The following is a 15,059-nucleotide window of genomic DNA, read 5'->3' on the forward strand; positions in this document are numbered from 1 at the left end:
CAATTGAGCAAATTAATCCCTCCAATATGAGAAGTGTCATCTACGAGTAACAAAATAATTCCTCAGTAACAAGAGGACGATAAAAAAACTTCATCTAACTGACGGACTGAACTGACCCACGGGATGAAAATAGTCCACAAAAATGTACCGAGGTCCCTGCTGCCCTACACTGGATGACGGTACATGCATTGGATCTTAGTGGTATGTACTGTACTAACGTGTTTCCGCGTGTATAACCATTCCGAGTAACTGGAATTCAGGCTGATGCTAAATTATTTTCCTTTAATGAGTGACGATACTGTACTGGAAAAAAAAAAAAAAAACATTCACTTGCAGAGTTACTATACGAGACGATATTTCAAGGCTCTTCGTCCTGTCACCCTATCGGGTTCACGTGGGTAGACTATCCCTTTTTTCTTATTTTATATATATTTTTTTTTTCCATCTGCCTTCCCAAAACACTTCTGCATCGGCCGGGAATCGAACCCGGGCCTCCCGCGTGGCAGGCGAGAATTCTACCACTGAACCACCGATGCTTTCAACAATGTGTTAGATACTGTAGTCCATGCTTTTCAAATCATGTGTTGAAGAAGTTGGTTTTTTGCTGTTCAGTATTTATTGCCAGTAACGTGTTCTACAGTACTCTGTCACGATATAAACACAAATACTTATACAATTACATAAACATTATAGTGAACATCACCATACGTGCAAGGCAGAGGAAGGAGGAGGGAAGGAGGTAGAAAAGAAAGTGTTAGTGCGATAGGAGGAACTTATACTAACCACCTGCGAGTGCGTGTCCATGCCTCTGTGTGTGTGTGTGTGTGTGTGTGTGTGTGTGTGTGTGCTGTGCACACGCATGTGTGTCTGTGGGGGGGGGGAACACAATGACACGAAAGAATGTTTATAGATTTCCCACCATCTGCTTGCAGATGTATGTCCGCCTGTATGGGTGTTTCCATACATGATCTATGACCGGTTATTGGGATTCGCCATTCATTATTTCCCTGTTCGTCTCTGTGTCTCCGTCTAACTGCCCGTCCTTTGATCTAGCTCCCTTCTGTCTGTCTGTCACCACATTTTGTGATCTAGTCTCTATTAGTGTATGCGTCTTGTGATCTTTAAGTCTCGATCTGCCTCTCAGTATGTCTGTCTTGCCTGTCTATCAGACTGTCTATCTGCCTCTCAATCTGTCTGTCTGTCTATCTGTCCGTCTGTCCCCCTGAACACAGCCTACTTTCCCACGACACACGAATCGAACATGAAAAATGGCCGATAATCCGAACCTCAAAAAATCCAAGTGTGAATCCGGCAGTCCATTTGCGGGGCTGCCAAAAGAATAGGAGAGAGAGAGAGAGAGAGAAAGAGAGAGAGAGAGAGAGAGAGAGAGAGAGAGAGAGAGAGAGAGAGAGAGAGAGAGAGATTTACCAGGTCCATTAGTTGTGTGAGGAAAAGTGGAGGGGGATTGGGTTCCGAGAGAGAGAGAGAGAGAGAGAGAGAGAGAGAGAGAAGCAGTTTCTCCAAACGTCTTAAGACCCACACTGAGGAGGTACCATGCATCATAATGATTGGTATTGCACGGTACGCACGGCTTCTCCAGCACTGATAGAAAAGTATAGTAAAGTGATGAAGTTCTCCCCATCAGCCATTCCCACCACAGCATGGGCAAGAAAAGGATGTACAGTACACCTAACCCGGGGGAAAATCGGACTAAAAAATGTTTCACGAAAGGAGGAAACATTCATTCTACTCACAAAGTTAGGTTTACTAAATGTTTGTCCAAACTGGCTTTAAACTGTTCTTTCGGGGAACTGTCAACTACCTCTGCTGGTTGCCGATTCCAGGTATTGGACATCGTGCATATGAAGAAATTACTTAATGTATCATTGTGGAAATGTATCAGGTCAAACTTCCATCAATGATTTCTTGTCGAGTTGCTGTTTAAACTAAGTAAGTGCCGGTCGTCGATGTTATCAAAACCATAACCTAAATTGGCTGTCTTAGTAAACGCCTAATCTCAACGAAATGAGGCCCGTGCCTGCGGCTTTCTCTGACATGCCATGTTCCTGATGGATGAGATCACCTTAGTACACACTCTTAGGCCTACCGACATCCTTTTCCAGGGTAGGCGACCCGAATTGCACAGCATAATACAGATGCAGCCATACAAGAGAAGGGATATCTCCTTGTTTCTGTATCTAAACAACCTCTTTATATAACCTAAAAGCCCCTGTGCCTTCTCTGCTTCACTGTACTGTTTGGAGAACTTGAGGTCACTGCTGACTGAAGTTATTTCTCTAAGTCAGTACTGCTGATTCCATTTCGTAACAATGAGGAACTCGTTCTTGGATTTGTATACCAATGCGCATCAACTTGCACTAGTCCAATCTTAACGGCATTTACCCCGTCCAGACCACTCCCCTGTTTTAACCAGGTTCTTATGCTGTTCTTCTGTCTTCTCCAGTGATGTGACATTACCTCCAGGTTTTATGCCGTTCGCAAATTTTGAAGTTCGGCTGACGACACAGATCTAAATCAGTGATGTGAATGATTAATAACGAGCTTAGAAATGAACCCTGGGGCACTCTGCTTTTAACTTTTATCCAGTCTCTCTCTCTCTCTCTCTCGAATACAGTGAACATTTTTCATAGAATCCATCCTTCTAATTAACCTCTCTGTCATGGCCTGTTCCTTCTTTCAGTCACACCACTTTCACACCCCCTCTTATACCTTATCCGATCTCATCTGAGAAGAAACGAGCCTTCAGGTTTTGAAAGCTGGCAGCAAATTGGCTGTCCTACTGCATTCATTATTAACGACGCATTTTAAATGATTTTTATTTTAAGGGATACAATAACCGTTTGATGATAAGGTTGCTCAAACATTATACATAATTATTTGCATAGTTTAATGTAAAAATGGAGACTTACAAATTTTATCAGATGTCCGAGATACGTGTGAAATTTTTATTTCTCGGGACAAATCAAAACAGGTCCAGGTGAAGTTTTACGAGTAATTGATTTTTCCCATCGCATGTTCAAGCAAACTATGGTAAAGTATGTCATAACTGCGACATAATGTAAAATCTAACCTAGTAAAACATCGGAATTCTAAAGAAAACTGACTGACACAGGTGAAGAAGCTAGAATGTCACCGTCACTTTTGAATATCCCGCAGCCTTTACTTGTCACAGATCTGTTGTAAGTTGTAGCTAGACTGTTATTAGATATTCGAAAATAAAAAGAAACAAAACTTACTGATGTTGTGAAAGTAGAAAGCTTAATGTAAACTGATGCAACGGCAAAACGCTCTCAAGTAAATTTGAATATTCGTCTGCTTAGTAAGTGCGACATCCCACTAACGGCCTACTCCCCCTCCCCTCCCGTGTCTACCATTAATCAAAATTCAGGGAATGTTATACTTTATTGCAATTCTAATGTTTTGTTAGGTTAGATTTTACAAACGATCACAGGACTGACATCATTTATCTTAATTTACCTGAACACGGAGAAAAACATCAAGGTACTCATCAAACTTTACCTGAACTTTTTTTTTTTATTTGTTCCGAGAATTAAATATTTCTCACGTACCTAGGCCCCGTTTTTAAATTAATCTATGCAAATAACTATATATAATATTTTACTTGGGCAACCTTATCGTCGAACAGTTATTGTAACCCTTATAATAATAACAAATTATAAAGTGTCGTTAATAATGAATGCAGTCGGACAGCCAATCAGCCGCCAGTTTTCGAAAGCTTAAGGCTCGTCTCCTCTAGCATGAGATCTAATAAGCTACAGTCAAGCACTCCTCCTGGTTTTCCTTACCTTCAAGCCAGCCAGCCACGCTACACTCAAACTCATGCTCCAGATCACAACATCCATCACCACAGAGGGCCGTGCTGTCATACACTCAGTACACTGCCTTAGTTATTATTCTGCATATCACGTCTTTCTGATTTACTGAGACTCACTTCCTTAGTTATTATTCTGCATATCACGTCTTTCTGATTTATTGAAACTTGGCGTCTTCGTCGAATCCCTGCATAATCTGGCCTACGTTTGCATGTCTGTTACATAAAGAGTGAGGTAAAATATTTAACATCAATAACAAAAAAATATTTAGAGTTGACCTACCATTCCGAAAATTTGCATGTAAACAGCAGATGCCAAGAAGATTGGAGGCGATCTGAAGAGGTTGGGCCATATCAAAACCATTAAAATTTTTAACAGTGGGATTGAAAAAAAAAAAAAAAAAAATTAAATGACCAAGATGACTCACATTTTGTTTAAGAGAATTCGAGAAAACATACAACTTTTTCTGTTGATAAACGAGTGTGAAAATAAAACAGACTAGATTCTTCACGGAAGTACTTGCGAGCAGCGCCGAATTCCAAGTTCCGAGAATCAGGGCGGACGACTTTACTTCGCTGCATGTTATTTAGGTCCCATTATTATGGCACAGACTTTATACAATAACATGACTGACAAAGCTATCGCGGTAGGACTACACACACCCAACAGCTTAACTATACATGTCTAAGCTTTGTTTTAGGCGTCCTGATGGCAGGTGATCCATAGCGCCGAGGAACAACTCTTGTCACCAGATTCGATGTGACCCCAAACACCTTCCCTATCACTACCCTGTCCTCAGCACACATGTGTAAGTTCGGAAAGCATATGGAACGCAGGGGTTGAAGTGTAGGAGATGATTTTTCAGTTGGCGTGACTGTATGTGACAGTCTGTATGGGTCATGAAAGCACTCGATAAGGTAACAGATGTAAGGACATATCATGCATCTGCACCTTCTTACATAATTTGGCCGTATACATTATTAAAAATGGTAAGGAAGAGGACGTAAAGAGTCTCCAAAATATAGGAGAATATCATCCTTCTCACTACGAAGCGTAAATATATAAAAGCACCCCTGGCTCATAAATCTAACTCCGGTCTCTCCCTCTACCTCTACATCTCTCTCCCTGTATAAGTAAGGAGAGGCTGAGGTGGTCGCCATGTTGCTTCTCAGGGAGTGTGCTGCCTTTCTTTTTGGTCGCCTTTGTGTGTGTGTGTGTGTGTGTGTGTGTGTGTGTGTGTGTGTGTGTGTGTGTAAATAAAATCATATGACGCTAACTGGAGAAATTACAAGGCTCTCAGTTTCTGCTAAATATAGTGTTTAATCATCTCTTAATCGTGACCATCGATAATTCTGATCCCTGTGGCCGCTTTATAAATTCGTCTGGCGAGATAGCTTTCAACCTTTTGCCTGCAATGGGTTTAAGTTGGATAAAATCGTCTGACGTTAACGGGTACACAGCTCAAAAGTTCATTCTAAGCCTCATGTAGTTCTGAACCATCCATCTGCGTTAGGTTCCTCCCACCCATCTGCGTTAGGTTCCTCGGAGCTGAATAAAACCAAGTGACGTTAACATGGATAAAGCACGAACTTAATAATTCAAGGCCAAAACGAAATTCAAGGTTATTTTACTGCGATAGGCTTCTGTGAGCTGAATAAAATCGCCCACCGGTAGCAGTGATGAAATACAAAAGTTCTTCATTCTTGGCCAGTCTCCGTTTCTCGGAAGGTTCCACTGAGCTGAATGAATCCGTCTGATGTTTGCAGGAATTTACTGCATAGTTTATTTATGTTCGGTAAGATTTAAAGATCTGGACAAGACCGTGTGACGTTCGTTGGAATAAAAAACAAACCTGATGGCTGGATGTGAAAGGGCTAACGATGGGTGTGGGTGGGATAACAGAGGCATAACTCAGCACAGCGGGAATATTGCGATAGCCGGGCATTCATACGCCTTAGTGCTGTAATGGCAGAAGGGGGGACAGGGGGAGAAGGGGGGACAGGGGCAGAGGAGGGAGTGAGGGGGAGGGAGGGATGGAAGTATAGAAGGGCGAAGGGAGAAGAGGAGGGAGGGAGGGGAAGGAGGTATGTTAAAAAAAGGCAAAAGGGGTAGAGGAGGGAGGGAGGGAAAGGGAGTGAAGGGAATAGGGTATGAAGGGCACAGGGAGCAATGATGAAGGAGAGATTAGGAGGGAGTAGGAGGGGGTAAGGAAGGAGAGGGAGAGGATTAGGAAGGGGCTGGAGCAATGAATATTGCCATACAGGGGCATTCATTCCTATGTCCTACGTTGTGATGGCTGGGCTACATAGCAGGAGGAGGGGGAGGTTAGATAAGAGGGGGGGAGGGAGGTTAGATAGGAGGGGAGAAGGGATACGGATGAAGGAGAGGGAGGTTAGGGAGGAGAGGAAATGGGGTTGGGATGAGGGAAGGTGAGAAAGGGTGGGGTTAGGAAAGGGAAGGAGAGAACAAGAAAGAGGGATGAGGAAGAGTTCGTAAACGAAGGAAGGAGGTAAGGACGAGAAGGGAGGGATAAAAAATAGAGGAAGGATGAATGGGGTCGGGAAGGCAAGGGACTGGTAAAGAAGGATGAGTGAAGTGGCTGGGGGGCGAGAGAAGGATTTAGTAAATAAAATTTAGGGAGGCAATTAACAATAAACCTTTTAGTAATTTCTAGGTTATTGTTATAGAGAAGGTTGTAACTAACGTACCTCTTCTATGAGTCAAAGAACAGGATAGCAAAGTAGGATGGCTAGGCAGGTTAGGATGGGAAGTAAGGGGGTTAGGAAGGGTAAGGAGGGGTAAGGATGCAGAAGCGAGTTAATGAAAGGAAGAGAGTTGGTGATTATAGAGGAATATAGGGAGGGAAGGGAGAGTGAAGGATGGAGAGTGAAGGATGGAGAATGAAGGGAAGACTGGGATGAGGGGTGGAGGAGGGAAGGAGGAAAAGGGGGATAAAAGTGAAGGAGTTAGTACGGAGGGAAGAGGGGTAAGGTTAAGGGCGGGGTTAGGATGGTCAGGAAGGAAAAGGAGGAGGTAGGGATGAGGAGAGAGTATCAACTGGAAGGGTTGGGGTTAGGAAGGGAAGAGAGGGGTTGTGGGTAAAGGCTGGAGGAAGTAAGGGTGGGGAGGGGTTTGGAAGAGGTGAAAGGGGTACGAGATGGAGAAATGAAGGAAAGGACAGCTAAGGGGAGAATATGGTTGGGGAGGGAAGGAGAATACGTAGTAGTGCATAGGAAATACGGTCATCGGGAGGCCTATTGACTTGAAGTTATTTGCTGGAGTACATTAGTCGTGTTGAAGCTGTTACTTACAAATGAAAGAAAAGGATAAATATGAGAAGGCTATAACTCCATTGGGCACAGCAGTCGGCAGAGAAGATGAAAGAAAAAGGTGTACATTTGTATTCGAGAGAGAAAACATATATTCTGAATCTGATGACAAACAACTTTAAGATGTGGTCAGTCAGGGTGGAACAGTTTTGGGAAGAAGTATTTGGGAGGGATGAATGTACGAGAGTAGATCTGAGTGGGTCGCTGTTTAGAAGAGTGTTGGGAAAGACCCTGTGAGGGAAGAATACAGATGATAGACGGTAAATGACAAGGGGAGTGAAGTTCAATTGCGAGAGGGCTGAACAAAATGGGAAGAAAGGAAACGTTGAAGAACTAAGGGATGCAGGATGGGGATCTGAGTTTTGGGGTGAGGGGAACGATGGTGGGGACGTGAGACAGCTGACGATGGAGAAATGGGAAGATGGATTTATCGAGGAGTTTCCTCTACAATTAAGCTTTCACTACGAAAGGCCTTCTCTGGACTGAATAAAATCGCCTGTAAGTATCAAGAAAAAAGGTCACAGTACTGTAGGGATGAAATTATGTCTATACTTCCATCTACAAGCGGGCAAAAAGTTGCGCAGGTATGATTATCTATATACCTATTGCCTGACACCAAGTTTTATGAACAGCAGCCTCCAAAATGATCTCCAGACATCCCTACTTACTAACGACCCTTCCTCCCATGACACTTCCCTCCTGTACTGCTCCACCCTGTCCCACACAACCTTACTCTTGTTTACCTCACTACTCTCTCAACAGTCACACTCTCATACACCCTCCCTCATGTACTTCACTTCCCACCTGACTTTATTCTACCTCTTTATCCTTTCAGCAACCAGACCCCATTCACTCCTCCCTTCTCTCCCCCACCCCCGCTCACACACAGGCAAACGCTGTCCCTCCATACTACTCTCATGTAGGTTACGTCTTCAGGGCTTCCATCAGTTCTACTTTAATAAATCTCTCCCTTGTACAGTAAACAAAACGAGTATACACCCTCTATTGTCAGTAAATATTGAGAAAGGGACGTCTTCTAAGTGGGTTTGGATATTTCGGTACGCCTCTTCCTCAGCTATTATTCTGCACATTACACCTCAATAACCTCTTGCATATCTTTGATGCAAACTATGTCGGTATTATAATGAATGATATAAAGTACACATCGCTCAGGAAAAGGTGCCACGATGCCTCATACGCCAAATAGAATACGGCCCTAAAACAGAGCAACATATTTCTGCGTTTCGGGTTGTCTGACAGTTCTGAATATGACAGCTAAGAATTCAAGGTAGCGCCAAACTATGTTACTTTTATGAAGGCCATTGTAGATTTTAAGAGTAATATGCAGTTACAGAAACAAGACATACACCGGCAGTACGATATTTCAAAACTCCATAGGCTACTTTTCTGCTGATTGTCCAGTACATCGCCTCATTCCTTACCTCCAACTTGCCCTTCCCTCCAACCTGCTCTCCCATCCAGCTTGTCCTTCCTTATAAGCTAACCTTCATTCTAACTTACCCTCCCTCCATCTTGCCCTTCCTTCCAAATTACTCACCGTTCACCCTTCCTTCCATTTTGCTCATCCATCCACCTTTCCTTTCCTTCCATTTTGCCCATCTTTCCATCTAGCCCTTCCTTCCACCTTGCCCTTCCTTCGACTTTGACTTTCTCTCTCTCACAACGAATTACCTTGTCCCTCCATCTTGCTCTCGATCCTCCTTTTCTTCTAGTCACATCGCTCTCATATACAGTTCTTTCTCACCCAAACTAAGTCAAAAACCTGGCATAACATAAATTCTCCGACCTCTCATGAGCCACCCAGAAATATCTAACAAATATTATTGCTACTCTGGCTGCAATAGATGGGCGCAGGTGTTTGTTTCTGGTTACCTCAAGATTTTATTCAGGCAAAGAAAATTCTAGCAGCCAAAGGGTTAAAAACTATCTAGAGTAACTATGGTTCTCTTAGGGGTACCTTGAAGCCGTAGTTTCGTCAGCTAAGGAGTCTCCCTAACCCCTCTTCCTTCCCACATCTGAATTATCTTTTTGTTTGTTATCTATTTAACCCATGTCGCTCTCAAAAAGACATTAGTAACATAAAAGATGATGTAAACTCTAAGACGACAAATGGCCCTGATCAAACCGACTGGCATTAGCAACAAATTAAAACAGTAAAGATCTGTCAGGTCTTGAACGGATTGCTGGAGACTTTTCAACGGGCAAGCTATGGTACGTGACTCTTTAGCTGAATAAAATCAACTGGTGATAGCAAGAATACAACAGTGAACCCTCCTGAAACGGCTTAAAAAGAAATATGGAAAATACTTCGTTATGGAAGAAATGCTAGAATACCACTCTCTCTGAATCTACAGTACATCTCTTTCTTCCCTCATCATTTCACACACACACACACACACACACACACACACACACACACACACACACACACACACACACACACACACCGCTCGCTGGCGCAGTGGTAACGTTCTCGCTTGCCAACTGGTGGACGGGAGTTCGCGCCTCGCTCAGGTTGCGAAAAGTTTCACTGATGAAGTGGGTGGTTACTGTCCCCCTTGAGCAAGGGGATGGGTGTGTGTGTGTGAAGGTTACAGCTTTGCCCTTAGATCGGACTATATGAGCTCCCAGCTCCCTTCCGGGAGGGTAAAAAGCTGACGATCACGACCATCAAGTGATAATGACCGACCCGGTGAATTACACACACACACACACACACACACACACACGTCCTTTGACTGCAGTGCCAAAATATTCCACTTCTGCCACTTTCATCGACACGAGAAACATACACGAACAACAGCACAGCACCTGTCTCTGCCCCTGAACTTCAGTCTCCTCATCCCTTCTGCAAACTGAGGCGTCTACGGTAGGCAAAAGCATAGTCGTGGGAAGAAAACACAGGAGGGTGGCATAAACCCCACTGATTTGAAAAGCAAATCAAACAAAGCATCGCTGTTCAAAACTCCAAAACGGATAACGCACCCAAGAAAAAAACTGCTCTGATTCCCCAAGCACAAAACTGACAGAAAAAAGAAAGAAAAAAAAAAAAAATCCTGCGCTCCAAACAAAATATTAATAACAGTCCAGCAAAACTATTCTGATACTCTGCCCACAAGCGACAGGGGAACAAAAACTACTTCAATGTTTCAAGCTAAAATATTAACAGAGCCAGGTAAAAACTACTTCAAATCCCAGCGCACAAAGGCGAGAGGAAAATCAAGGACAAAAGAGAACATTCCGTCGCCGGTGCCCTACATCCAGCTCCCCTCGGCCAGGTATAGTTCCCGCCTCTACGACCCAACTTTGCATAACGCCCTATTCATCCCATGTGCACCGGCAATATCTGCTGCCTACCTGTGTGTGTGTGTGTGTGTGTGTGTGTGTGTGTGTGTGTGTGTGTGTGTGTGTGTGTGTGTCCCTTGGGAACTTGAAGTTAGGAATGTGGCAAGTGGAGGAGTGGCGGAAGGGTAATGATGGGGCGGGTTATGGCTGCCGCTGCTGCTAATATGAGGAAAAATAAGAAAGTTGGTGCTGGAGTGTGGAAATGAGGTATTTGTGTGTGTGTGTGTGTGTGTGTGTGTGTGTGTGTGTGTGTGTGTGTGTGTGTGTGTGTGTGTGTGCGCGCGCGCAAATTAAAAAAAAATCTATCCATCTATACTGTAATCCTTCGTTATTTGTCTATGTGACTATCAGTCAGTCCGTCAATTTTTCCGTCTGTCTGTAATTGGAGATTTATGCACATGATGCAAAAACAGCAAAATATAGGAACACATTCAGGAAAGAAACGTTCTTCGGGACCCTTTGCAGTGTACTTGATGAAAAAAAAAAAAAAATCCAGTCTACATATCCTTACGGGCAGATGACAGCATATTTCAATGTCCCAAATCGTAGTGATCACTGGACTCAGGACTCGCAGAATGTGTCACGGCGAAGCCGATCAAAAGTTACTCTGAAAAGAAGCGTTCTTTATACTGGCTTTTTTTTTTTTTTTTTTTTTTTTTTGGCGAAGCCAAACAAAGGACGAAGGTTTGTGTATATATACATTACATATGCTGTATATAAACATATATAAATATTTACAAATATGTAATAATATATAATATAAACATATTTACAAATATAGAATATAATCTATGCATCTATCTATCTATCTATCTATCTATCTATCTATCTATCTATCTATCTATCTATATATATATATATATATATATATATATATATATATATATATATATCTGAAAAGACTTCAGGAAGCTTGGTATGCATCGTCCTTGGTCACATAATGGCTGATCTTCACGCTACTCGATCTCTGGCAGCCTCCCTCCTCATATCCTTATCCCTGAGGTCACACCCTATAACCTCGTCTCAGTTTTTTTTCGGTCTGTCTCTCGTAAGCCCATCCTTGACTTTCACACTTCTCACTTTCCACACCCAACTGTCATCCTCCATCTTCTCCACATGTCCAAACCATCTCAGAGTGTCCCTTCTCATCATAACACCAATACACTTCAGTCCCATCCCTCCTCTCAACTCTTCAAATGTAAACCTAGCCCCCATCCCCCCAGGCCTCGCATTCAAGGATGCACTACACATCCATCTAATTACTGACATTTCTGTACGTTTAAGCCTACGAATATCCTCTTACTTTACTGTCCAGGTTTCACTACATTACACTCCTTACAAATGCTGCATACAAAGATCCCTTAGCATGGAGGGATAGCCCTCACAGTGTCATAATAGGCAACAGCTCCCTGGCCTTCCTCCAACCACCCCTCACCCTAGTCACACAGCTAGCTCCGGCGCCACCTCCAGCACATAACATGTCACCCAAAACAAAACTCTTCCATACTCTCAAGCGATTCACCAGCAAGATCAATACTTTCACGCCTGACAATCTACGAGCTCTCCCCGACACACCGAACACAGGAAATCAGCATTATCTCGCAGCCTACCTCAAACACCACTACATCTCTTATGCAACCACTTATCACAAACACTGCACAAGATGGAGTTACTTCCCACGTCCTTGTGGCAAACCACACTTGGGCACTCTCCGTCTGCTTTGACAGTACTGCCACCAGCCCTAGATATCATTGCTTTTGTGTTATTCACATTTACTCTCAAACCCTTGTGCCCCATTCCGTCTCTCCACTTCCTAAATCTTTCCTCTGCCTTTCTTTCATTTTCTGCAATCGACACTAAGTCATCAGTATACAACATGTCCCATGGGAGTCCATTTCTGAAGTCAAGTGATAGAGCTTCAAGCATCATAAACAATACGGGGCTAAAGAATTACCCCTGATGCATGCCAACATTCACTGAAAACTCAACACTCAAATCTCCATTCACTCTTACCTGGGTGTGGGCACTCACATACACAGCCATAACCACTCGCACCAGCCACTCCTCGATCCCAAGCTTTCTCTTTGCCCACTTACCACCTCTCTTGGAACTCTGCCAAAGGCCTTCTCCAAATCAACAAAAACAAAGTACAGGCATCAGTGGTCCTTTTGCCTGACATAAACCCAAACAGCACCTCATCAGTATTGACTCACTAATCATACCTTCGAGGAGTCTGTCCATTACCTTCATTATCTGGGCAAAAAGGTTTATGTCTCTATAATGTCCTCCTTCCAGGGCCTCATCCTTCTCCTTGAACAGATTTACAATCGCACTCTTCATCTAGCCATCTGGGACAACACACTCATAATATATAATCGTATTTATTAAATCAGTAACTAAAGCCACTCCTATATCTCCTAAGGCCTTCAGCATTTCAGCAGCAAACCAAGATCCACCTGCCGCCTTCCCCAACTGCATCCTGTCAATTGCCGTGATCACAGTAGCAGCATCAATCAAAGGCCTAGGGACAAACACTAGATCTGCTGACAAACTTCCCTGTTTCAGTCAAACTTCACATTCAGCAGATGGTTATAAATGCTCTCACTATGCGTTTTTAATATCCTCAGTGTCCACCACTACCATTCCTTCATCATTCTTCACACACTGCTCACCTATGATATCCCCGTTTTCCCTCTTCATATTCTCTGCCACCTTATATACCATATTCTTCCTCTGAAAGCTATTTAGGTTATCCAGTGAAAGTCTCAGACTCAGATTTTGCCCTGTATACCTCCCTTCTAGGCTTACGCTTGGCAGCCAAGTATTCCTCACTGCTACTACCCCTTTTCTATTCCCGAACAGATCTTTTCTCCTTTACTGCGGCTTTAACACCTCATCCCACCACCATGTTACCTTGTGTCTTGGAAGGCCCTTTGTCCATCCACACACTGAATCATTAACTATCAGGAGATTGTTCTTGAGAGCTCTGTACTGTTCATTATATATATATATATATATATATATATATATATATATATATATATATATATATATATATACACACACACACACACACACACACACACACACACACGCATGCGCACGCGCGCTAGGACGATAGGGAATTCTCTCTAAAGGTATGCTTGTATTGTCATTGATTTAAAGTCCACAAATACCGGTAAATATTTATGGATATCGTTAGTGAGCACTACCTGTGGAAGACAATATCACACGTATTGAATCATGGCTGCATACTAAATTTATGACCCACAACTGAACCTATGAACACATGCACATATATAGTATCAAATTTACATGGACAATATGAATGTGTTGTACATATGAATGTGCATTTATACAAGCACGGTGATTCATATGCATATAAATTTGTTTCACAGGTACAAATATTATTGTGTATCATTGCATCCAATGATTTACCACCACTATCTCGACACAGCACATACTAAATGCTATTTCGGCAACTATCATACAATTTCATTCTACTGAGGTTAAACATGAAGTATCTTTGGGAGGGATAGACAGATAAGCTATTAGTCTGTCAGACATACTATTAATAAAATCACTAAATAAATTAGATTAATATGGATTTCTTATTTAATACATTACTCATCTTTCATTGTTGTGAGATTAGATATTTCCTTCAGTCATTATAATTACAGAAACTCTCTCAGGCTGGAACCATCTCTCGTATTTTATTCCAGATAACGCCAGATGATTCCATTCAGCTGAGTGTGGGCATAGGACCTGAGAACTTTAATACTGGTACCATGAACGCTGTCATGGTCGGGACAACTCACATTTTGTTCCAGCTAACATACAATATATTCTATTCAACTGGAACTGAGTCACTGGAGACAGTGTTAACGCTGACACCATTAACTTACTCACGATCAGAGCTACTTACTAAATACATAAGACTGTATTTACCGAGAGTGAGCATAGGAGCCTAAGTATGTTAACAGTGGTACTATACAGTACAGTGACCCTCTCATGGTCAGGACATGTCTTGTATTCTATTAAAGCTTACACCTGATAGAGTTAATGTGGGTACTAACACACAATGCAATCTTCTTGAGTTGATGGTAGCCTCTTAGCTGAAGAATGGTTTAGAGCTGAAGGTTATGCACAAAGAATATCTATTGTGCATAATTATGAGAGGTTAGGTTTGGTAGTCCAAAATTCCATAACTTAACTTAAGCAGGACCGGCACATATCTGAATAATATTAAAACACCAAAATCGAACGGTACTAATATTTTGTAATAGTACTTTCAGTATTTAATTTGGCATTTTAGAGATCTTCCTGCTGACTATGTACGGAAATATTAATTTTATTGCAACTTCTGGCCGCCATATAATATAAACAGCCTATTTCCTTTTATACGTAATTTTTATCAGCAGAGAGAGAGAGAGAGAGAGAGAGAGAGAGAGAGAGATGAAAACTAGATGGGGGAATAGTTCATATCTACCCGTCTTCCACCGATTTAAAT

At 42.5% G+C, this 15,059-nt stretch overlaps 1 non-coding gene across 1 annotated transcript; it reads right to left on the reverse strand.

The window, feature by feature from the left end:
• Positions 1–465: 465 nt before the first annotated feature.
• TRNAG-GCC (transfer RNA glycine (anticodon GCC)) lies at positions 466–536 on the reverse strand. The gene has a single exon. It is a non-coding gene; the product is annotated as a tRNA-Gly (tRNA).
• Positions 537–15,059: the final 14,523 nt, after the last annotated feature.

Source organism: Coenobita brevimanus, chromosome 23, assembly GCF_032717465.1.
Source record: "Coenobita brevimanus isolate Jiangsu-jjx chromosome 23, ASM3271746v2, whole genome shotgun sequence".
Taxonomy (NCBI): domain Eukaryota; kingdom Metazoa; phylum Arthropoda; class Malacostraca; order Decapoda; family Coenobitidae; genus Coenobita; species Coenobita brevimanus.